The following is a 27,588-nucleotide window of genomic DNA, read 5'->3' on the forward strand; positions in this document are numbered from 1 at the left end:
TGACGTGCCAATTGCACTTTCATTGATAGTGCTGCCATCCATCAAATTATGGAAGAAGTGTATGCCAGTATGGGGAATCTAGTCCAGGCCTATCGATGCTAGAGTAGTATTCAGAAATAGAGGCAACCTCTTAATAAAGTAAGAGGAGTGTAGAAACACCTCGAGTAAAGATGATGGTAACAGTTGAGGTTAGACACATTCTATTTACAACCTATCTAGTTGTCATCAGCCTATAAATTTTAAAACTAGTACAATATTAGAAGGACTGCAATTTGAAGAATGGTTTGAGGCAATGGAGGATGACAAGAATTTACTTGATAAAATCCAATATGTTAATCTATTACTGAAGGATGATGCTAAGGTTTGGTAACAGACACTGTATAGGACATATTGAGTTTTAGAGATGTCATAGGCAAATTTCAGACACGCTTTTGAGTTATAGTATGTTTTAGCTAATGTCATGTATATGAAGGCCCCAGAGTTCCTTTATCTAAGGTACAAGAACATGTCTGTCAGGGAATTGTCAAATAAAATAAACTCGTTAGCCAAGTATGCTCCTAGTGTGGCTGTTCTAAGAAAGGCAAACTATATGTATTCATGTGAGAACTAAGGCCATACATAGCCAAAAATGTTACGATAGGATATAATCCTCCTAAGACTTTTTCAAAAGGCCCTCGGTCGAGTACTAAGATCTAAGACTATGAGGCAGTACATGACCAGGAATAAAGAGTTATTAGTAGAGCTTGCACTACTAATCCTGGTAAAGAGATAGAGTTAATTGCCTATTAGTGACAGTTGAGAGAGAGGTAGTTGAGATGGTCTTAGTAGAGACGGTAAAGGTAAAAGACCCTTCCAGCCTAAGAATAAGAAAAACTGGACGAGTAAAAGACCAAAAAAAAAGGAGCAACCTAGACACAATGATTCCCTTATATCTTATAGGTATGGTAGGAAGCACACTAGCTAGTGTTTAGCTAGACAAAGAGTGTGTTATAGATGTAAATAGCCATGACATTTTGCTAGGCAGTACACAACCCTATCAAAGCAGACAATTGGGAAACGATACGCTCGAGTATTCATAGCTACTCAAACACAAGTAGATTCTAGCCTTACAATTGTGATGGGTCAATTACTATTTCATACTTGTCCTTTATATGCTTTAATTGACTTTGGTGCCACACATTGTTTTATTGCTAGTGGCATAGTTGAAAGATTAAGACTGAAGCCTTCAATTGTTCCCCAAATTAGAACAAAGATGTCAGATGGGGATCAAGTTCATAGTAGTTTAATACTGGTAAGAGAGACAGTCTTCCTAAGAGACTATACAATAGTTGTGGACCTGATAATCATAGACATGCTAGACTTTGATGTGATACTGAGCATAGACTTTCTGAGCAGATATGAAGTTGAAATAGACTATAAGAAACAAAAAGATTCAGTATGGATGATGGTAAGCAATCTTCTATAAAAGTGTTCCTATCATAGATTATTGCTCATCATGAGTTACAATAAGAGTTACTGAGAGAGTAAATTAAGATTATCATAGGACAGTTGGTAGGTCTCCAAATTTAGTTAGCCTTTTTGGATGAGATTCGTGTATCATAGGTTTCAGATGAGGAATGTCTACAAATCAGGTAAAAGATGACTAGAAATGTTAGGACTGAGTTCAGTATGGTAAAAGAAATCTTAAGGTTTTGAGGAAGAATACATGTCCCTTAAGAGCAGAGTTTAAGAGATAAGATTTTAGCAGACGGATACAATTCCCTTTACATGACCTATCTTAGGACTGTAAAGATGTATTAGAATCTAAAGAGGATGTTTTGATGGCCAGGAATAAATAATGACATTGCAAACTTTGTGCCTAAGTGCTTTGTGTGTCAGCAGGTTAAGGCTAAACATCATAAGCTATCTGGACTTTTACAAGCCTTTAATATCTTTAAGTGGAAATAGGAACACATTTCAATGGATTTCTTGGTTGGATTGTTGAAGGTTAGATATGGCTATAATGCATTATAGGTTATAATTGATCAGTTGACCCAGTCAACATATTTCATAGCAGTCAGGGACACTATGAGTATAAATCAATTAGGTGAGATCTATGTGAGAGAGATTGTTAGACTTTATGAAGTACTTAAGATGATAATATCAGATTGAGACACCAAATTTGTCTTAGCATTTTGACAGAGTATGCAGAAGTCCTTAGGTACAAGATTGGCATTCATTATAACATATCATCCCCAGACTAATAGATAGACTGAGAGAGTCAACTAGATCATCGAAGACATGTTAAGAACTTGTTGCCTAGATAGAAGCGTAGGTTGGATGGATGTGTTGCTGTTAATGTAGTTTACTTATAATAATAGCTACTAGACAACCATCAAAATGACTCTTTATAAGGCTTTTTGTGGTAGGAGATGTAGATCACTATTGCATTGGGATGAGATAAAAGAGAGAGATGTTTTAGCTCAATCATTAGAGCCCAAGCTGACCTAAAGGATGATTGAGGCTGTGAGGATAACCAAAGAGAGAATGAGGCAAGCCTAAGACTATTAGAAGAATTATGTAGATAAGAGGAGAAGTGATCTTGAGTTTTAGGTGGGTGATAAGGTATTCGTCAAAGTAGCCCCCTATAAACATGTTATAAGATTTGATAGGAAAGGCAAGTTAGCTCCGAGATTTATGGGACCTTTTGAGGTATTAAAGCACATAGGTAAGGTTGCCTACTAGCTTGCACTATCAATAAGCATGGATCACATTCATAATATGTTCCATGTATCACTGTTACACAAATATACAGTGATCCCATCCATGTGCTCAGTGTTTAGGATGTTAAGCTTGAAGATAATTTGGTCTGTGAGGAATAGCTAGTTCAGGTACTAGATAGGTAAGTTAAAAAGCTTAAACATTTGCTTATTCCCCTGGTAAAAATTTTTTAGAGGAATCACCAAGTTGAGGAGCCACATGGGAGGTTGAGCAGGATATGCAGTATAGATTCTCATATATGTTCAAGTGAATTTCATGGATGAAATTCATATTAAAGGGGAGGATTGTAACACCCACAGGTAATCTTAAAGGCATTATGGTATTTTCTTAGTTTTTTTAAATATGATGATAAATGATTTCAAGGATACATACCCATGTATGAAGGCATACATGACCATGCATGGTCAGCAGAAAGTCAATAAATGGATCAAATTGTGATCGCGACAAAATAGAAAGTTGCCTTAGTTGTGCAACTAGACACACAACTATGTATGATTCATACACGCTCGTGTATCATGTCTTGGAGATAAAAATAAAATGTGATCAACCCTAATTTTCTCAGATTTGTCTACTTCCCAGCCGTTCAAAAAGTGAGAAAGTGTGAAAGAGGAATCTGTGGAATTGTAATTATAGTGCAAGAAAGACTTTGTGGTTAATATCCAAGTAAGTGGAATGACTTCCCTTGCTTGATCATGACTTTTACAAAGTTCCTTTTTTGTTATATACACAATCTAAGGTAATTTAGCGTGATTGTGATGATTGAACTAGTGAAATGGATACCATATATTAATAGAATGAGTTATAAGCATGTCTGGTTTCTGGATTGTATGATGGTTATATATTCTGACTTGAAAGATTTTTACTCTTTGATTTGATGCCATGAGATTTCATATATGTGCGTTAGGGATAAAAAGATAGTGAAAATATTATGTCTAGGATACTTATAGACAGTTGTTATGCATTAACATTGTGTGTATCATCGAGATCGTAATCGAAAAGGCATAGAAACCCTAAGGTATGATTTTTAGATCATGACACACGGTCGTGTATGGCCCTATACATGCCCATGTCTCGTTCTAGAATTTTGAAAATTAATGATTCTACATTCTTTCTGAGGGGAGAAATGTATAGTCGTGTGGTATGGGACACACACATGTATATAGCTTTCCAAAATGGACGACATGTGTTAGAAGACATGTGGTTAGTACACGTGGATCCAAATGAAAGGGAATATGCCTAAGTCATTATGTGTATTGTGTGTATCATGTCTAGGATACTTATAGACAGTTGTTATGCATTAACATTGTGTGTATTATCGAGATCGTAATAAAAAAGACATAGAAACCCTAAGGTATGATTTTTAGATCATGACACATGATCGTGTATGGCCCTATACATGCCCATGTCTCGCTCTAGAATTTTGAAATTTAATGATTCTACACTCTTTCTTAGGGGAGAAATGTATAGCTGTATGGTATGGGACACACACATGTATATAGCTTTCCAAAATGGACAACATGTGTTAGAAGACATGTGGTTAGTACACGTGGATCCAAATGAATGGGAATATGCCTAAGTCATCTCCTTTTGTGCACTTGCTCTATACACGACTGTGTGTCGAGTGTCACACACCCGTGTATATGATTCAGGAGGCACATGAATGAGGTTTGAGAGGCACACGATCATGTACCATTAGACAAAGGCAAAAGATGTTCATACCCCTAAACTATGTGTACAAAGGGTTGAAAGTTATGTAAGAAGGATAATAACCTAATAGTGGATGAGGAATTCAAGAAAGATATAAATGTGTCAAACTATATAAATGATGGCACAAGCTCAGATTGAGTTGAATCTAAGTCGAAAAGTTAGCAACTTTAAGGCTAGTGTCACACAATAGGGTTGGATACCTATGAGATGCATCATACACTCAATGTCAAGCTGCATAGCCACCCAATTCAGTTTAGGTATACATAGTAAGGATATGGCTTTTAGATATTATTCACACGATCAGAGGGATGCATCGCATATGTACCCTAAGTAGGGGTCATCTTTGCATGGTTAATTAACAGTTTCAATCAACTTAAATGGTAAGGGAAAGTGATGCTATCTAAGTTTTAGAATATATAAACTATTTAGTTGTTTCATAAAGAATATCATTTAGCTAATGGTTACAACACCACCAACAATCCAAAATAAATATTCTTTTTGTCTAAAATAGACATTGAAACTAAGTTTCTAAAAACAGAAAGAACATAATAAACACCAATAACTAATGCAATAACACATGTTCCATTTCTAACTTATAGGTCAACCTCTTATTTGGCGAGCAAGCTACTTTGCCATAGTCCTTACATATCAAAACAAATATGAGAATCACATCCTGTGTCCACAACCCATGATGAATAAAAAAAATAGTTTATCTCAATGACAAACATACATGAAGTAGAATCTTTAACTGTCTTCTTCTTCTTGTTCTCTAGAAAGGCTTTATAATGTATCATCTAATGACCTACCTTGCCACAGTAAAAGCAGATAGCCTTGCCTTTCCCTATATCACCTATAGGCTGAGTAGTAATATCAGGTTATTTCTTTGCTTTGGGCTTGGGCTTAGCTTTGGCCTTGTCTTTGCCCTTAGCCGTGACTTTTGATACTTAGGCTTCAACCACAAGTAGATTAGTCAAAGTTACCTTTCGTACCTCTTGTTCAGCCTATTTAAGCACATACAACAACTCTTTAAAGGTTTTCTCCTTTTTTTTAAGGTTAAAATTCATAATGAAATTAACCCATGATTTAGGGAGAGATTTCAGCACTAAGGTAATGGCAAGCTCATTATCCATGATGAAATCCAAACTTGCCAATTGTTTAATGTAACTGATCATCTTGACAACATGAGGGTTAACTTGTCCTTCTTCAGAGAGTTTGCAATCAAACGGTACACTTGACACCTTATATCATTCATCTGTCACAGAAGTGACATATAACTCTTGAAAATGTGTAAGTATAGATTGGGCATCCATTTCCTCATGTTGTTTCTAAAGCTTAGGTGACATGAAAGTCGATATAAGACATTGAACTTCCACAAAGCCATCAAGATACTTATTAAAAGTATTTTTTCTTCTTGAGTGGCATTAAGACTTGGGTTAAGGGGCAATAACCCCTCAAGGATATACAACCTATTTTCTTGATGCAAAATAATTTGAAAATTTATGTACCAATTAATGAATTTGCTTCCAGTGAGTCTATTTTCTTTTTTGAGAATTGATCGATACATTAGGTTTGAGATGGTGATTATATGATGTATAATTTACAGATAAAAGAATCGATAATTTTATTTAATTATTAATATTCATTTTAATTATGGATTTAACAATTAAAATGCTCTAATTATTTTCCTCAAACCAATAGCCCTCACTATTGAACTTGGGAAGTTCCGATGAACTTTCTAGTAGATCAAGACCCTATCGTATTAATTCTTCTCTTCGCTTTGGCAAACAAGTTAAAATTAATCAAATGTGTAAATTTCAAATTAATCACCAAAGGACCACAATCTCAAGTCAGATGATACCCCAACAAATCATGTAACCTTAAATATGACTCTAGGTATAAGTACATTGGATACTATATATCTATTTACATCGACAAATGCATTCCCAACTTATGCCTTTAATATTCTATAGAATTTTAGAGTGTTATTAATCGACAGCGCAGCAGAATTAAAAATTTTGAAAATGATCAAAGATCCTAAAACTCATCCAGATACCTGTTTTAATGCATAGATTCAAAAACATGTTAAACACATATAGGGTGTTTTGAAATTATACCTGCTTTGTTGGCTCCTTCAAGATTTCATATGGCTATATAAAGATTGCTATCCAACCCTCTTGAGGTGGTGTCTTGGTATTCACATGGAGTACAAATGGGAGGCAATTCAAAAAGAAAGCTGTTAGGGCTTTTGTCGACTCATCTTGGAAATTGGATAACAACAAAGTGAGAAAAAGGTCACAACAATGGAAGTTTGTCCCAACAAGGTTCTAGGCATGAAAAATTTTGACTCAAACTAAACACTTTTATTTATAAGGTGTGCATAAATCTTAAGTTAGTTAGGATTCTAACTACTTAGATGATAAGGTGTCTAAAAGTTCTTATTAAATTAAGACTTTTAAGTAAGATTCTAACTCAACCTAAACATTTTATCAAATAAGGACTCTAAAGAATCCTTATTGAATTAAAACACCTTACCTACAAGTTAACTCAGCCAGTTGACTTACATCCATCATTTGGCCTTGCTCGGTTAGACTCCTAAGTAGGTCTAACTGAAACCATGCAGTGTATTTGTATGATGCCATGTGACACTGTGCAACCAAATGATTCCACTTAAAACATATCTATACATTTCTCTTTTTCCATGATCTAAAGATTGTCACCAAATGATTCTTGCCTCTTAGTTCATAATAACCCCTTAATGCATATGACCTATAAGTTCTCTATCAAACTGGTAGTGTCTAAATTCATATTAAATTCAAATAGAGACCAAAATTAGCCTCTAGCAAAATGTCATGGCCACCTATATGATAAAGTGTTAGTGAACATCTTTATAAGTTTTTACAACATCATAGTTACGTGCAATTCAATCCTTTCCATAACCGATATCTCTCGAAGTTGAGACATAAAAGTGTGTCATCTCAAAAGTTCCTCAATATGAGCTAATACACATTAATGTCTTATATAGATTAAGCTATAACTTCATCCCACTGTGGTCACAAATTTAATCAATCATGAATACCTTTTAGTATTTGCATATGAGATATCTTCCTCTATGCTCAAAAGTGATGAATCTTTTATTGATTAACCATAGCCTCCATGCATCTCATGATAAAACTAATCACTATCTTTATAATACCCTTATTATGACAATACGTTAGATAGTGTCAAACCATATGAATCCTTACACAAGATACTACAACAACCATCTATATGGATATCCTCCGGTATAGTCAATATGATGTACATGTTTACAACATGCACCCATATGCTACAATAAGCCTTTAACGAACAGCTTTGACAAGTTAGAAGTGTCACTAATTTTTAGTGAGGTCGCTCAACACTATAATAATCCTATCATCATTATATGTGCCCTTGGTCATTATAATGTTAGGATTATGGACATTTTTAGAATAGCTACTTAATGTGTGCATAGGGTTTACATGATCAATCTTTTGATCCCCTTGTCACAGTTTTACCATTCCAAGGGCATGTTATTCACACAATCATATAATAGGTAAACATATGAACTGAATAACTTTAATTCTTTTTATTAATTAATGAGATAAATTACAATTACAAATATCAAATCGATTGGCTCTAGGACATTTACCCTAACAATCTCCTACTTGCACTATAGCCAATCAGTCATGTATCTAATACCCTTCATAAACCAAAAAAGCATCTTTAGTCCTTCTCAGGTACTTTAGGATATTCTTGATAGTCATCCAGTGTCTTTCACTTAGATTAGACTGATATTTACTACAAACACTCAAGGTATTTAAGACATAAATCCTTGTACATAGTATGACATACATGATGCATCTTATAGTCGAGGCATATGAAATCCTACTTATCCTATCTCTGTCAGATTGTGAAGATGGTTACATCTTTTTCGAAAGATATACACCATGAGACATGGCTAAAATCCTTTTTTGGATTCTTTCATACAAAATCTCTTCAACACTTTGTCTATGTATATGCTTTGACTTAGGTCAAATAGTTTACGCTCTCTATCTCGGTAAATTTTAATCCCAAGAACATAGACTACTTCTCTTAAGTCTTTCATTGAGAAACACTTGGATAATCATGTTTTTACTAATTGCATGTTTGGTATGTCATTTCCAATAATTAAGATGTTATTAACATATAATACTAGAAATGTAGTTATGCTCCCACTAACCTTCTTATACACATATGTCTCGTCTCAATTTTTGACAAAACCAAACTCTCATACAACTTCATCAAAATGAATGTTCTAACTTTTGGAAGCTTGTTTAAGCTTGTTAAAGGAGTTTAGTAACTTGAATACTTTATTAGTTTGTTTAGCAAGAATGAAGCCATCTGTTACGCCATATAGACATCCTCTACAACACTACCATTCAAGAAGACAGTTTTGATGTTTATCTAAAAGATTTTATAGTCATGGTATACAACAATAGTAAGCATAATCCTAATAAACTTTAGCATAGTGACTAACGAAAAGATTTCATCATAGTCAATGCCATATTTTTGTGTATAACCTTTGGTAACCAGTCTTACTTTATAGGTATATACGTTACATTCCATATTAGTTTTCTTTTTGAAAACTCATTTGCACCCTATGGGTTTTACTCTTTTAAAAGCATCCACCAGAGTCCACACTTGGCTCTAGTACATAGAGTTTATTTTGGATTTTATGACATCCAACCATTTATCAGAATCTAGACTCGAGATAGCATTATCATAAGTTTTAAGTTCATTATCTGAGATGACCAATACATTGATATGCTGAGTCTACAACCCAAGATGAACAAGGAGAATAGTTTATCTCAACGATAAACATACTGAAGTAAAGGTTCTAGCTGCCTTCTTATTCTTGTTCTCTAGAAAGGCCTTGCAATATTTGCTCCATTAACTAGCTTTGCCATAATAGGAGTAGACAACCTTCCCATTTCTCACACCCCTCGTTGGTTGAGTAGCAATATCAAGTTGTTTCTTTGCCTTAGGTTTAGCTCTAGCCTTGGCTTTTCGTTTGCCCTTAACTTTGGTTTTAGGTACTTAGGCTTCAACCATAAGCACGTTATTTGAAACTATTGTTTGTACCTCTTGTTCAGCTTTTCTGAGTATGTATAGCTATTCCTTCAAAGATTTTTCCTTCATATGTAGGTTAGAATTCATAATGAAATTAGCCCATGATTTAGGGAGGGTTTTTAGCATAATGCCAATGTCAAGCTCATTGTCATTGATAAAGCCCAAACTTTCAAACCTCTCAATATAGCTAATCATCTTAACCATATGAGGGCTAACTTGTCGTCCCTCAGAGAGGTTACAATCAAACAAAGAACTTGTCATCTCATATCATTCAACCCTTGCACGAGTGTCATATAACACTCGAAGATGAGCAAGTATTGATGGAATATCCATTTCCTTATGTTGTTTTTGAAGCTTAGATGTCATGGAAGTCAGTATGAGGCACTGAACTTATACTGAGTCATCAAAATATTTGTTGAAAATATCTTTCTCTATCTAGGTGGCATTGGTAGCAAGCTCTTTGGGCAACGACTCTTCAAGGATATACAACCTCTTTTCTTGACACATAATGATCTAATGATTTTTGTATCAATCAATGAAGCTACTTCTATGAAGCCTATTTTCTTTTTCAAGAATTAATCGATACGTTGAATTTGACATGATGATTATTTGATTTACAATTTACAGATAAAGATAATTAGTAATTTTATTTATAATTAATATTTATTTTAATTATGAATTTAATTAAAATGCTTCCACTATTTTTCTCAAGCCAATAATCTTCACTACTGTACTCGAAAAATTTTGATGAATTTCTAGTGGATCGAGACTCAATAACATTAATTATCTGTTCACTTTGGCATAAAAATTTGAATAATCAAATAGGTAAATTTCAAATTAATTACTAAAGCCATGATTTCAAGTTAGGTTTTGGCCTAATAAATCATGTAACCACAAATGTGACTCCCGATTAGGGTTGGATTCAAACCGAACTGGGCTCTACTCGGCTCGATCGAGCTCGAGCCGAGCCCGAGCTGACTCGGGTTGACTCGGTATATTTTTTAAAAATTTTTTTATACAAAACGATGTTGTTTTGATCCTTATATATACACAAAACGGTGCGTTTTGATATGAAAAACGAGTCGAGCCGTTACTGAGCCGAACCGAAAATGAGCTGAGCCGAATTCGGCTCGAGTCGAGCTCGAGCCGAACTCGAGCCGGTTATTAAAAAACCGAGCCGAGCCCAAGCTGGCTGCGAGCCGAGCGGAGCTCGGCTCGAATCCAGCCCTACTCCCGATATTAGTAAGGTGGATAATACATATCTCCTTACATTAAAAAATGCATTCCCTACTCGTGTCTTTAATATACTTCACCTTTGCTTCGGTGAACAAGCAAAATGCACTAGTTAAGTTGCACCCAATGTGAACATCTTTTAATTTTCCACTTAGTAGAAGTGTAGCCTTTACTTTAGCGAACAAAGTTCCAACAAACAGGGGCTTAATTAGGGTATCATATTAAAAGACACCAATTTAATCTTAGACTTAATACTTAAATTGAGGGTTTCTGATTAATTGGTCTCATCAAATTTCATGTCGTATGTTAGGTGATATTTAAAAAAATATTGTAATTCACATCCATCCAACAACGTAAAATTAAAACGTTTTGGTACACAACCATAACTACTGTCAAACCTCTTGAGCTAAGAGAAGTCTGACTGGTCAACCTAGGTGAATATTTTATCTTCGAGTCTTTGTCTTCATGCTTGTCCTTTTTGCCTCCAATCTTCAATAATTACATGGCTTTTTCTCCTAGTTACATTATTCTAAAAAAATAAAATAACAACGTAATCTAAAAAAAGGGAAATAAGGCAAGACGCATAAACACTATTTAAGAATTACAACCCAAATAAAATAAAATAGTCATTCACATTGGTTCGTTGGCTGCGTACTAGGCACTTTGCATACATATATCCATACATACATATCCAATTAAAATTAAATTATAATTATTAATTAGTCAAGTGTTAAATTACATTTTTATCCCTAAAACTTTTCAAAATAATCGTTCAACCCCAAGACTCAAGGAAATTTTAGTTTTGGTTCCAATTCAATGAAACTTGAACCAAAAGCTAATTCCTAATCTCGAAGGGCATGCATACATCTTAGGAGGCATGTCGAGGGCATGATGGAAGACCATTGTACATGGTTTGCACAAAAAACAATTACAGCTTAGACAGAAAAAACTACTTAGCCATATGCAAGTTCAAGATATAGCAAGTGCACCAACGACAGCACACAACCTAGACAAAACTGCCCAGACGAGTGCCATTCAACTATGCACCAACTCATACCTTAGGAATGGGATAGGGTAGAGGCTACCCTACCACGTCACAATGGCTAGAGCTTAGGTCACCACCCGCATTGCCTATTGGATAGTTTCTATCCAACTGCACATTACAACATAGAGTAGTCTTGTTGTGCATGACACCACCCTATTTGGTTTTCATTCTAGCCGTGTAATATGGTGTTTCTAACCTCGATTTTTAGACCTTCTAGTGATAGGAAATTTAGGAGCCGTTATGTAAAAGCAAGCCAATCATCGTGTCTGCAATGGTGGCATGTAAACCATGCTTACATGACAAACCGACTACCAACCTTGAATTTAATTCTATATCAACAATTAAACTCAAGAAAATTTTAGGAATAATCACTCAATAGATTTAACACATCTTTACATTGTTCTTGAACTCAACAAATCGTGTGGCAACATGATTGCAAATTAAGTTTACCAATTTAAGGGTTTTGATTATTTATCAATTACATGCAATAACATATAAATATAATCAAAACTTACAAGTATATTTCGTGAAAATATGCCTAAACGGTTGCTCTGGTACTACTGTAGAGTTTTAGGGTGTTATTAACTGGTAGCACAATGAAATTAAAAATTTTAAAAATTTTCAAAGACATTAAAACCCATCTAAGATACCCATTTTAATGCATAGATTCATGAATAAGTTAAACACATATAGGGTGTTTGGAAATTATACCTACATTATTGGCTCCTTTAAGACTTCACATGGCTATGTAAAGATTGTTATCCAACCCTCTTAAGGCGATGCTTTGGCATTTATGCTAAGCATAAATAGGAGGTGATCTAGAAAGAAGGGTGTTAAGACTTCTGTCAATTGGATCTTGAAATTGGATCATGACCAAGTGAAAAGAAGGTCACGACAATGAAAGCTTGTGTCAATAACATTCTAGGTGTCAAGATGTGTGTTTAGAATGTATGTGTTGGTTTGTTCTTAAAAATTTTGACTTAAACTAAACATCTTAATTTATAAGGCGTGCATGAATCATAAGTTAGTTAGGATTCTAACTACTTAAGTGATAAAGTGTCTAAGAGTTCTTATTAAATTAAGAGTCTTAATTTAATGAAAGTTTTAATGCATATGAATCCTAATGATTAGGATTCTAACTCACCCAAAACTTTCTATCAAACAGGGACTCTGAAGAATGCTTGCTTAACTAAAACACGTAGCCCTCAAGTTAACTCAATCAGTTGACTCACATCCATCATTTGACCTTGCTAAGTTTAGCGGAAACCATGTAGTGCATTTGCGTGATGCCATATGGCACCGTGCACACCAACTATATCTAGTCAAAACACACTCATGATCTCAAGATGGTTGTCAAACAACTATTGCCTCTTGGTTCATGTCAACTCCTTAATATGTGTGAACCATAAACTCTCTATCGAATCAATAATGTCTGAATTCGAGTTAAATTTAGACACATACTAAGATTGGCTTCTAGCAAAGTTTCATGACCAATCGAACAATAAAGTGTCAACGAACATCTCTATAAGCTTTTACAACATCATATTTACGTGCAATTCAATTCTTTCCTTAACTGATATCTCTGGAGGCTAAAACATAGAAGTGTGTCATCTCAGCAATATAAGCTGATATACATTAATGACTTGTACAAATTAAACTACATACACATCCCACTATGGCCATAGATTCAAGTAGTTATGAATGTCTTTCAACATTTGCATTATTAGATATCTTCTTTTATGCTCAGAAGTAATGAATCTTTTATTGATCAATCATAACTTTTATGCATCGCACTATATGGCCAATCATTTCTTTTATGATAACTTTATTACAATGATACATTGAATAATGTTAAACTATACCGATCTTTACATGAGACGGTCTGGCAACCTAAAGTCGAAGGATCACATGCACCCATGGTGTTAAGAGGATTTGTTCCATAAACACTAGAGCAATCATCCATATGGATATCCTCAAGTGAGGTTAGTCCAATGAATACGTCTACAATGTGCATCCATGCATTGCACCAAACCATTAGTAAATATCTTTGATATGTGAGAATTGTTACCACCTTTTGGCATGGTCATTCAACAATCTGATAATCTCATTACTATTACATATGCCTTTGGTTATTGTAATGTCAGGATTATGGACATTTTTAGAATGACCACTTAATATATGCATAGGGTTCTCACGATCAATCTTTTGATCCTTTTATCATAGTTATACCATTCTAAAGACATGTTATTTACACAATCATATAATAGGCAAGCATATAAACTGAATAACTATAAATCCTTTTATCAATTAATGAGTAAAATTGTAATTACAAATGTCAAATCAATTAGCTCTAGGGCATCTTCCCTAACATATACATCACTTTTACTTTGGTAAGCAAGCAAAATACATTAGTTAAGTCGAACCCAATATGATCATCACCTAATTTTCTACCTTGTAGAGGTATACCTTTCGCTTTGATGAACAAGTTTCCAACAAACAAAGGCTTAATTAAGGTGTCATATTAGAAGGCATTAATTAAATCTTAGACGTAATATTTAAGTTAAGGGTTTTATTATTTAGTTTCATTAGATACATCTTGCATATACATTCTACAATGTAAAATAAAACGTGTCAACATACAGTCATAACTAATGTCAAACCCCTCAAGTAAAAAGGAGTTTGACTAGTTAATCTAGGTGAAACTTTATCTTCAAGTTTTCGCGTTTGTCCCTTTGTTAGTAGTTTTTAATTATTACATGATTTTGTTTCCTAGTTATTGAATTCTTAAAAAATAAAAACATCCTGTTCTAAAAGAAGAAATGAGATAAAGGTAGGACGCACAGTCCCTATTTAAGAATTACAACTAAAAAAATGAAAAATAAAATAAAATATAAAACATCAACAAAGTTCTTTGGTTGTGTACAGTGCACCATGCATACATACATCCATATATATACACACAAACTAAAAATGAAAATTTTAATTATTATCCCAAGTGTGAAATTATTTGTGGTCCCTAAAGTTTTACAAAATTACAATCCAAACCCAAAGCTCAAGAAAATCTCATTTGGACAAAATTTCAAAAAACAAGATTAAATCATAATTTTAAATTTTGTCACGCGTGCAAGTATGACATCCAATTATATATTTGGAATTTACCAAAATTCTAAAATGTTGCACAACTGTAGTCACAATTTGCGTATGGTTGGAAAAACCAATATGGATAACACTAAGGATAGATCATGGTTGGACAAAAATTGGTCCATCATGCGAAGCACCAAGAGAGAGGCATGGTTGGACAATTTGTGTAACCACGCAAATAACATGTGCCACTACACCAAGAGACAAGTATGGCTAGACAAAAACTTGTCCAACCATGCCACACACATGGTGCCAAGGCACCATGAAATAGTCACGGTTGAACTAAAAATTGGTCCAATCATGCATCATGCTTTAATCTCTAGTTGTGGCTTTTAAGGTTTCCAATGATGAAAAATCTAGAAAAACTCCCAGTTTTTGGTGAGCCAATCACTGAGGTAAGAAAATACAATATGTAAACCATACTTACTCTAACGACAAACCTTAGATCATGCAATTAACAAGATTCAAAGGTGATTTCATGTAATAACACAAAACCTATTGCATTCAACCAATAATTAAACTTGTATATGTCAACAAAACTTAAAACAAAAATCCAAGAATCATAACTCGATAATTTAACATAGTTTACATTGTACATGATACTCAAGAAATCATATTACAACACAATCACAAATCATCTTTACCAATTTTAGTAGTCTTGATTAATTCGATTACATGCAATCAATGTAGAAAATTAATCAAAATAATCAACAGGTATAATTTTCATGAATATATGTTAAATAGTGGCTTTGATACCATTGTAGAGTTTTCAAGGCACTAATAATAAAAAATGCAGTGGAATTCTAAATTTTAAAAATCATACAAACATAAAAACCTTGACTAGGATACCTTTTTTAAACATACATTCATAAGCAAGCAAAGAACTTATAAAGTATTTTAAGTTTTTACCTATGTTGATGGCTTTTTCAACTTTACATGACAAGAGAAATCACGTTATCTAACCCTTACGAGGCGGCGTCTTGGTATCCATATAGAGCACAAATGTGACAAAGGAAATCTAAGCAAAAAGGTTGGTATGGCTCTTGACTGGATTTACTATTCAAGTAGGAGGAGAGAAAAAATGAGTGAGTTATGGCTAAGGTTTCACTACTTTTTCGATCTTTCTTTATACTCAAATAATTGTGCCTTATATATATATATGCAAATGTCCAAGCTTTATTAAAATTTTAAGCATGTAGGATATCTTTCAACATATACACGGGTGGACATTCTTTTGTCCAACTATGTATGCCTTTATTTATTTATTATTTCTCTTTTCATGGTATTGGTTGTGCTATGCATTTGCATGGCTGGTACCATGACCACTATTTACCCAATCAGCACATTAAGTTATATAATCACGCACTTTTATCAAGGCATAGTCAAATCGAGTCCTCTCAATCCATTGGGAACCTAATCTATTCATAGTATTTCTCTTTCTCTCCTAAACACCAAGATTATCAATAAACAATTTACTCTTTTGAGTTTGATTTAACTCCTATATGTGTGTGACCCTTAAGCTCTATATTGAACCAGTAGTGTCTGAATTTTGGGTAAATCTAGACACAAACCAAAATTGGCCTCTAGTAAAGCATCATTGCCACTTTGATGATAAAGTGTCAATGAACATTTTTTAAGCTTTTATAACATCACAGTTATGTGCAATTCAATCCTTCGTCAACCAATATCTTTTAAGACTAAGATATAAAAATGTGTCTATCTCAGTGATTCCTCGATATGAACTGATAAACATCAATGACTAACACAAATTAGGCTATAACCTCATTCTACTATGGTTACAGATTTAAGTTGTCATAGATGTCATTCAATATTCTTATTTGAGATATCTTCCCTTATGTTTAAGAGTGATTAATCATTTATCGATCAACCATAATCTTCATGTATCTCATGATATAGTTGATTAATACCTTTATAGTTATCCCAATTATGGTGGCATGTTAGATATCAACAAACTATACCGATCCTCACACGAGACTATTTGGCAACCTTAAGTCAAATGATCACATGCACCCGTAGTATTTAGAAGATTTAATCCATAAACACTAGAGCAAATATCTATATGGATATCTTTTGGTTAGGTTAGTCCGATGAACACATCTACAATATGCATCTATGTGTTGCACCAAATTGTCTACAACAGCTTTGATGCGTGAGAACTGTCGCCATTTTTGGTGGGGTAGATCAACACTATGATAATCACATCATCATTACATATGTATTTATTCATTGCAATGTTGGGATTACAAATGTTTCTAGAATGACCACTAAATGTGCATATAGGATTCTCATGATCAGTCGTTTAATCCCTTTGTCATAGTTCTACCATACAAAAGGCATTTTATTTGCATGATCATATAAATAGTCAACATATGAATTGAATAACAAGCAATCATTTTATTAATTAATAATATAAAATTATATCCACAAATGCCAAATTCAATTGCTCTAGGGTACTTACCCTAACAATCAACACATTTCATTCCTATCAAGAATGACACAAGTACCAATCAATTTGGTCAAATTTATGTTAGAAAAATTGTGAGACTTCATGGTATACCAAGGATGATCATGTTAGATATGGACACAAGGTTTGTTTCAACATTTTGGCGAAGTTTATAGAGATCTATAGGTACCAAATTAGCATTCAACACCGCTTATCATCCTTAGACTGACAAGCAAAATGAGAAAATGAACCAAGTGATCGAGAATATGTTAAGGGCATGTTATCTGGATTAGAGCGCGAGTTAGATTGATGTATTATCGCTGATGGAGTTTACTTATAAGAATAACTATTAGAGGACCATTTAGATGGCTCTACATAAGACACTTTATGGGAAAAAGTGTAGATCGCTACTTTATTGGGATGAGATAGGTGAGAGAAATACCTTGGTGCAGGCTTTGGGCTAAAAATGACTAAGAAAATGATCAAAGATATGGGTTGATTAGGGAAGGATGAAACAAAACCATGATTAACAGAAAAATTTTGTTGATCAAAGAAGGCAAAACTTGGAATTCGATATGGGTGATAAAGTTTTTGTTAGAGTTACTTGCTACTGTCATGTAATAAGGTTTAGATGAAAAGGTAAATTGACTCCAAGATTTGTGGGACCTTTCAAGATTCTAGAACGTGTAGGCAAGGTTGCATATCAACTTGTGTTGCAAGTGAGCATAAACTAGAATAATAATATTTTCCATGCGTCATTGTTGTAAAAGTATATCAATAACCCAATGCATGTGTTGAAAGTTAATAAAGTGGAGCTTGAGTATAATTTAGTCTATAAGGAGTGCCCGATTCAAATTCTAGATAGATAGGTGATACAACTTAGAAATAAGTAGGTCCCTTTGGCTAAGGTTCTTTGAAAGAACCATCGAATTAAGGTGGCCACTTAGAAGGTAGAACATGACATGAGGTAGAGGTTCCCCCAGCTGTTCTAGTTAATTTTGGGGACAAAATTCCTTTAAGAGGGAGAAATGTAACACCCATAAGTAAGCCTAAGGTTATTTTCATCTTTTGGTTATGTGTCTATTGTTTTGCTTAAATAATTGCATATGTATGGAATTCATAACACACGGTCATGTGGGGAGGCCATATGCCCTTGAGTTTTGTAAGAAATAAGCAAATCATCTTTTCTTATTCGTTATTTTATCTTTGGCTAAGTCTGGGAGATATGCACACTTGTGTATAGGGTATGCATGCATGCATCGTCAGCATATTTGAAATTGAGACAAAGATACATTCCGCTTAGATTTTAGAACGTGGCTTTAATCATGCAATGGTATGCACGCTTGTGTACTACTGACTGGAGAGAAAATAAAAAGGGTTGCAAACACGTTTGGTTGAACTTTTATGCTAATTTAAAAAAAAAAATCAAAGCGTGTGAGAGGACTTTGGGTTCATGGAAAATGTAACATCTCTCTCCAGAAGTATTATCCTTCAGAGGAAAAATGTTACTAATTAATATCTAGGAGCGCAAAAAAAAAAAAACTTTAAAATAAACTCGTCACTAAAAAAGTTCAGAAATTGTTTTGTGAAAACTGAAAATTTGGAAGTGAACAAAACATGTGTATATCACATATAAAACTCATATGAAAGCATCTGAACACATGGAGTAATCATGTACATATCCTTAGATACAACTGTACAACTATTTGAAAATTATAATTGAAACAGGCCAGAAGTCAACAATATCATACGGCCATACACATGTAACATAAAACATAAATAGACTGTTCCAGCCCGGATCTACCCTCCTTGACCGAACTCTGCCTCGCAGCGATCCCAATCACCTGTACCTATAATCATGAAAGAAAACGAAGTGAGGGATGAAAACACTCGGTAAAAGGGGAAGGAATAAGTAAATTATCTCTTTTCCTATTCTTAATCACTCATAAGACTCAATCTTATGTAATAACCTCCTTAGGGAATTAAAGGAATAATTTGGCTCATCTTTTACTATTTGGGTCACATTTGTCCCATCTGGTGTCCATCTGATACTTTTGGAGGCTAACTATAGCGATTCAAAACTTTTCTAAGCTAGAGCTCTCTTTCTTTTTCTCACTACACCATCTCAAAATCTAAACTATGCTCTATTACGAACGGACCCTACTGTAAGTCTACGTCCTACTACGGACATGTCTTACTGTGGACATGCCCTACAACGGGTGGTGTAGTGTAAAGTGGCTCCTTATAGTTCATAGCAAGCATGCATTATCTCTTACTAGTTTTACTTTTATCTAAAACTGAAACTCATGCCTATTCCCCTCTTTCTTTTTAGGCACATAGGATACTATTGAGTATTCATAACCCACCAAACCATACTTTTGGGGTAACCTTTGAATCCTGAGCACCAAATTTTCTTTCTTTCTTGTCTTTATTTTCTTTTTCCTTCCTTTTTTTCCTTTCCTTTCTTTCTTTTCTTCCTTTTCTTTCTCTCTTCCCTTTTTTTCCAAAAACTGTAATTACTATTTATTTGATAGGGCAGTCTTTTTTATCAAACAATTTAATAGTTCAAACAGTCTCCAAATCATACAAACTATACACTATTGAAAAGAGGATTTATAGAGCTTTCCAAAGAGCTATAACAACACATAATTCATCAGACAAAGTAGTCAAAATGAGCTTTCTTTCTCTCTTTTTTTCTAAAAACTATAATTATTGCTCATTTGGTAAAACAATCTTTTTATTTAAGCAATTTAATAGTCTAAATGGTCTCCAAATCATATAAACTATATATCATTAGAAAGAGGATTTCAAGAATTTCTAACAAGCTATAGCAACACTCATGATTCATCAAATATAGTCAAAATGTAGGATGAAATCAATGGCAAAACTGTAAATATTTCTCAACTCTCTGCCATGAACCAAAATCACACACATAGATACTTCAAATGACAAAACAACATCTCGCAACTTCGAAACTCCTTAACCATTTCATTTAACTCAACTCAATCAAATATAAATGTCTATTCATAACTATATATGTATCTCTATGTTCCTTGTCATGGCCTTATCATTTATATATATAAAAACCTTTCTTTTTTGCTTCTAACCATGATCAATACATCTATATAACACAAAATCATCATCTATGGCATAAAACATGAGACGTAGAGTTTATTTAGCAAATTTAGGGGACACCAAGAATGATTCCACTTACCTTGCCTAAAGCCAACACTTGGAAACTTGCTCCCTCCTTTTTGCTTTACTTATTTTCTCACCAAGAACCACCTTAAATCACTATCAAAACACACTAACATATTCATATAACATACTCCAATATATAAACATAGGTAAAGGAAAAAGAAGAAGATCTTTTGGTTATCAAGGCCTCCAAAGTTCTTCCTGTCCTTTCTTTTCTTAATTTTTCTTCCAAAACCCCTTCAAATCCTTTACTTTCCTTTAAAAACAAAGAAAAAACATGTCTTTCTCACCAAGCTTTTGGAAGGGATGGGAAAAGGAAATGAAAAATGCATAAAATCCTTTTTTTTTTTTTTTTGTCCTTTATACTTTATATATATACATACATTTAGGCTTCTCTTGTATATGCATTTTTGGTTTTATGTCCTTTGTCTTTTTGTAGTTTTAGTTATATATATATATACATGCACACACACATATATCTGAACATATATATTTGAGATTGGAAATGTATCAAAGCAAAGCCATAAATGCCTTTGGAACATACCTAATGGTATTACAACTTTTCCCCCTCAAAAGAATTTCATCCCCGAAATTCATAAAAAATTGTCTGGGTACTTCTTCCTCATGGTCTGCTCTATTTCCCAAGTGGTATGCTCTATTTTCTGGTTTCTCTATAAGACCTTTACCAAAGGAATCTACCGATTCCTTAGCTGCTTAATCCTCTCGTCAAGTATCTGAATCAGTCTTTTCTTTATAACTAAAGTCTTCTAATAACTGAATGTCATCTGTATTCACAACCCTAGAATGATCACCAAGGCACTTCCTTAAAGATAAGACATGAAATACATCATGAATTCGATCTATACTGGCTAGTAAGGCCAATCTATAAGCTACTTTACTAACTCTCTAAACTATCTCATATGAGCCAATATATCTAAGAGCGAGCTTTCCTTTCTTTCCAAATCTTATCAAATGCTTTAATAGAGCAACCTTTATAAATACAAACTCACCCACATTGAATTCCAAGTTTTAGCGTCAATGGTCTACATAACTTTTCTATCGATCCTAAGCCTGTTTCATTCTCTGCCAAATGAGCTGGACATCATCGATCATTTTTTAGGTCAATTCGGGCCCAAGGGATCAGGATAACACATTTATCTCTCCTATCTCAGCCCAGTGGAAAGGAGAACGACACCTCTTACCATATAATGCCTCATAAGGTGTCATCTGAATAGTCACCTGGTAGCTATTATTATAAGTAAACTCTACCAATGGCAATATTTCTACCCACGTATCCAAGGATCTTTTGAGACTCTTCCAAAAAGCTCTCAATATGTCCTCTAAAATCTGATTAACCATCTCTATCTGCTTACTTGTCTAAGGATGATAAGTTGTACTAAATGCCAAATTAGTATCCAAAGATCTTTTGAGACTCTTCCAAAAAGCTAATACAAATTTCATATCACAATCAGATACTATAGTCCTGAGTACCCTATATAATTTGACAATCTCCCTAACATATAGTCTCCCTAACTGTTCTATAGTAGTAGTATCTTTGATAGGCAGAAAATAAACTAACTTGGTTAATCTATCAATAATCACCTAGATAACATTGCATCCATTATGAACTATGGGGATCCTACTGATGAAATCCGTGGAGATATTCTCCCATTTCCATTCTATAATATATAAAGGCTAGTAACCCTGAAGGTCTCTGGTATTCAGCCTTAATCTGCTGACTGGTGAGACATCTGGTAGAAAACTCACCTATATCCCTTTTCATGTCTAACCACCAAAAATGTCTCTTTAAATCCTGATACATCTTTACACCTCCAGGGTGGGCAGTATAAAGAGAACTATGAGCCTCTGCAAGAATCCTCTATCTCAATTTGGTTATCTAGAGAATACATACTTGGTCTCTAAATCTGAGAACTTCATTCAATACTTGGAAATCTGTCTCAAGACCTTCTTGGACTTTCTGAATTTTTATTAACACCACTTATCTCGTGTCTAAGCTTCTCGAATCTAATTTATGAGAGTATGTTGAATCTCTAATCTAGCGAAGGCTTCAATCATAAGCTCAATATGCTATCAGTCCATATCTCTCTGAATTTCTCTCTAGACTGTCAATTGTGATATCATTACTTTTCTATTGAGGGCATTTGTAACCATATTTGCCTTGCCCATATGGTATTTAATATCACAATCATAGTTTTTACTAACTCAAGTCGTCGACTCTATCTCATATTTAACTTTTTCTGAGTGAAGAAATATTTGAGGCTTTTATGGTTAGTATAAATATTACATCTTACCCCATACAAATACTGTCTCTAGATTTTCAAAGCAAAAATCACTGCTGCTAACTCCAATTCATGAGTGGGGTATTGGGTTTTGAATTCTTTCAACTGTCCTAAGTTTTATGCTATCACCTTGCCTCGTTGCATTAACACTAGTCCTAAACCACTATGTGAGGCTTTAATGTACAAATCGTACTTAACTCCCTTCTCTGGAAGTGCTAACATAAGAGTAGTAGTCAATCTTCTTTTCAATTCTTGAAATTTTGCCTCACAAGCATATAACCACTGAAATGGTATTGTTTTCCTTGTGAGAGCTATAAGAGGTTTGGCTAATCTAGTAAATCCCTCTGCAAACCTCCTGTAATACCCTGCCAAACTCAGGAAACTATGAACCTCCTTAACTGTCTTTGGTCTCTACCACTCGACTACAACCTCAATCTTACTAGTATCCATAGATATACCCTTACTGAAATCAGATGCCCTAAAAAGGTAACTTTATCTAGCCAAAATTTATATTTCAAAAATTTGGCATATAACAATTTCTCTTTTAGCCTTTGAAGGGTAAACCTCAAGTACTGCTCGTGCTTCTCTTAACTACGAGAATACACTAAGATGTCATCAATGAATACCACAACAAATTTATCCAAGCAATTGTGAAATACCTTGTTCATCAAATCCATAAATATCGTAGAGGCATTCGTCAATCCAAATGACATCATTACAAACTCAAAGTGGCCACACCTTATTCAGAAAGTTTTTTTTAGGTATATCTTGTTCTGCCATTCTTACTTGGTGATAACTAGATCTCAAATCCTTCTTGGAGAAGACCATGAATCCCCTTAACTGATCAAATAAGTCATCAATCTTGGGTAGTGGGTATTTGTTCTTAACTATGACTATATTTAGCTCTTTGTAATCAATGTACATCTTCATCGACCTATCTTTCTTTTTCACAAAAAGAATAGGAGCTCCTTAAAGAGAATGGCTGGGTCTAATAAAACCATGTTCTAACAACTCTTAGAGTTACTTTTTCAGTCCTTACAATTTGGTAGGGGTCATCTAGTAGGGTGCTCTTGAAATAAGCGTTATGCTTGATGTTAGCTTTATACTAAACTTAACCTTTCTCTCGAGAGCTAATCTTAGTAGCTCACTTAGTAACATATTTGGAAACTTCTGTACCATTGTTGTCTTATCAATACTCGAGCCTAACTCGATCTTGCTCATTAGATGAGCTAAATATCCAGTACACCTTTTTTTCAACATTTTACTAGCATTTAACATACTGATCATCAAACTTTTGATATGACCTTTATCAAACTCAAACTGATCTCTAAATTTCAGGCTGAATCTCATTTTCTTCTTTTTACAATCAATTTCAGCTTTGTATCTCCCTAAGAAGTCTATCCTTAAAATCATGTCAAAATCTAGCATTTTAAACACAATCAAGTCCACCAGTAGCTATCTACCCTGAATCACAACACTTTGTCTCAACAACATCATCTCACTAATAACTAACCTCTCATTAGACAACTCTATCATAATCCTTTAGGCTATTCTCACGGGTTGTACCTCTAACCTCTTAAGTAAACTCTTGGCTATAAAACAATGAGTAGCCCCATAATCAACTAAAACATAAGTAGAAGTATCAAGATAAAGAATTTGACCCGTGACTGCTGACAAGTTGGCCTCTGTTGGGCCTTAGGTGATCGTATAAACTCTGGTTATGGTCTTTCCTACTGGTTGCTGTTACTCTACTCTCACTAGGGTAGTTGTACAAAAACAGGTGATATGTCCAAGCTGATGACATCTGAAACAAACTGTCTGACTCATCAAACACACTCTTTTATGCTACTTCCTACACTTCCAACAAGTTGTTCTCTCAAGTCCTTTTTGTTTCTTCCCCTTTCTAGTTCTTTTTAATGCCTATAAATTAGAGAGGTCATTTACCCTTCCTATCTTTATCTAAAGGAATGCCTCTTTATGATAAAACTAAACCATTGCTCATCAGAGGAGCTACCATAGTAGTAAGGGGTATAACCATTTGCCCTGTGGTCTAATTAAACCTCCTCTTCACAAAAACCTTTGTCTTTAAAGCTCTATCGAAAGCTTTTGTATAAGTCCTAGGTGGTTGTGCCCTAGTCATAACATCTCGGGCCATCTCTAGTCTAGTCTATATACGAACTTCTGCATATGTCTCGCCTCTGTACTAGCTATCTCGAATGCATACTAGGACAACTGATTGAATTTCGTGGAATATTCTTTTACTGAATCTGTCTCTTAAATTAGATTAATAAGCTCTTAGGCCTTAAAGCAAGTAACATTAGTGCCTCTATACTTTGCCTTAAATTGACACCTGAACTCAGACCAAGTTATCTTTGAGACATTAGTCGTCTCTTTGACTAAGTTCCACTATATTATTGCCTCTGACTTGAAAAGATAAATGATATATCTCACTCTCTTTTGGTCAGTTATGTCAAATAGGGTCATGACACTCTTTACTGATTCTAACCACTCTTCAGTTGTTACTAGGTCATATGCACCATCAAATTTTTTAGGTTGGTACATACAAGGTAGGTTAAAAATAGGATATAGTTGAGTCCTCACTAGGGGTGTTGTAGATGCTAAAGTAACCTTCATTGTATCATATCCTTATGCTAGTAGTATGTGCGCCGTCTCACTTCCCTATGTAGGAGTACCTTTATTCTCTCTTATCATCTCTCTGAAAATCTCTCACACATCATGTGTACTATGTCCCCCCTTGGGTACCTAAGGAGTTGCTCCCTCACAATGACTCATTTGAGAGGGATCTATTGATGTTCGGATCATGGTTCCTGAAAATAAACTCATTAGTCCCATAAAACTCAACAGGTATAAGTAAAAACTTAACTTATGGTGATCAGCTACGAGGGTGGTCAGTATGGCTAGACGGTATTCCATCTCTGTTTTACTTGGACTACTTCATTTTATTTTAGAAAACATCTTTTGGGTTCCAAAATCAAGCTCTGATACCAACTTGTAACATCTCTCTAAAAGTACTACCCTCAAAAGGAAAAATGTTACTAATTAATATTTAGGAGCGTAAAAAAATATTTTAAATAAACTCGTCACTAAAAGAGTTCAAAAATTATTCTCTAAAAACTAAAAATCTGAAAGCGAACAAAAAACGTGTATATCACACATAAAAAATCATTTAAAAGCATATGAATACATGGAGTAATCATGTATATATCCCTAGATACAATTATACAATTATCAAAAAACTATATCTAAAGAAGGCTAGAAGTCAACAATATCATATAGTTATACGCATGTAACATAAAACATAGATAGACTGCTCCAGCCTAGATCTATCCTTACTAACCCGACCCTACCTCACAGTGACCCCGATCACCTATACCTACAATCGTAAAAAGAAAGGAAGTGAGGGATAAGAATACTCAATAAAAGGGGAAGAAATAAGTAGACTATCTCCCTTCTTGTTTTTAATCACTTACGTAACTCAATCTCACGTAATAACCTCTTAAGGGAATCATAGGAATAATCTGGCTCATTTCTTACTATATAGGTCACACTTTGTCCTATCCAGTGTCTATCGGATATTTTCTAGAAGCTGACTATAGGAATTTAGCATTTTTAAGGCTCAAGCTCTCTTTCTTTTTCGCACAACACCATCTCAGAATCTGAAATATGCTATACTATAAACATGTCATACTACAAGTAAACCCTACTATGGGTTTATGTCCTACTGCAGACGTGTCCTACTATCAATGGTGTAGCGTAAAGTTCCCCCTCATAGTTTGTAGTATATATTATCTTTTACTGGTTTTGCTTCCATCTAAAATTGAAACTCGTGGCTAGGCCATTTCTTTCTCTTTAGGCACGTGGGATACCATTGAGTATCCATAACCCACCAAACCATTTTATTGGGATGGCCCCTGAATCTTGAGCCCTAAATTTCCTCTCTTTCTTGCCTTCTTTTCTTTATCTTTTCTTTTTCCCTCATTTCTTTCCTTTCCTTTCTTTCTTTTCTTCATTTTCTTTCTCTATTCCCTTTCTTTCTTTCTTTCTTTCTAGAAACTGTTATTATTGTTCATTTAATAGGGCAGTCTTTTTATTCAAGTAATTTAACAGACCAAATGATCTCCAAATCATACAAACTGTATATCATCGAAAAGAGGATTTACAAAGCTTTCCAACGAGTTATAGTAGCACTCATGATTCATTAGATATAGTCAAAATAAGCTTTCTTTATCTCTTTCTTTCTAAAAACAGTAATTACTATTTATTTGATAGAGCTATCTTTTTGTTTTAGCAATTTAACAATCCAAACGATCTCCAAATCATACAAACTATATATCATTGAAAAAAGGATTTACAAAGCTTTCCAACGAGTTATAGAAGCACTCATGATTCATCAGATATAGTCAAAATAAGCTTTCTTTTTCTCTTTCTTTCTAAAAACTGTAATTACTATTTATTTGATAGAGCTATCTTTTTGTTTTAGCAATTTAACAATCTAAACGGTCTCCAAATCATACAAACTATATATCATTGGAAAGAGGATTTAAAGAGCTTTCCAATGAGCTATTGCAACACTCATGATGCATTAGATAAAG

General features: G+C 34.2%; 1 pseudogene; it reads left to right on the forward strand.

Annotated features, from left to right (window-relative positions):
- The first annotated feature begins 292 nt into the window (after window positions 1-292).
- Window positions 293-27,588, forward strand: part of LOC123228794 — an 85,755-nt pseudogene continuing 58,459 nt past the window's right edge.

This window comes from Mangifera indica, chromosome 11 (genome assembly GCF_011075055.1).
Source record: "Mangifera indica cultivar Alphonso chromosome 11, CATAS_Mindica_2.1, whole genome shotgun sequence".
NCBI classification, from domain to species: domain Eukaryota; kingdom Viridiplantae; phylum Streptophyta; class Magnoliopsida; order Sapindales; family Anacardiaceae; genus Mangifera; species Mangifera indica.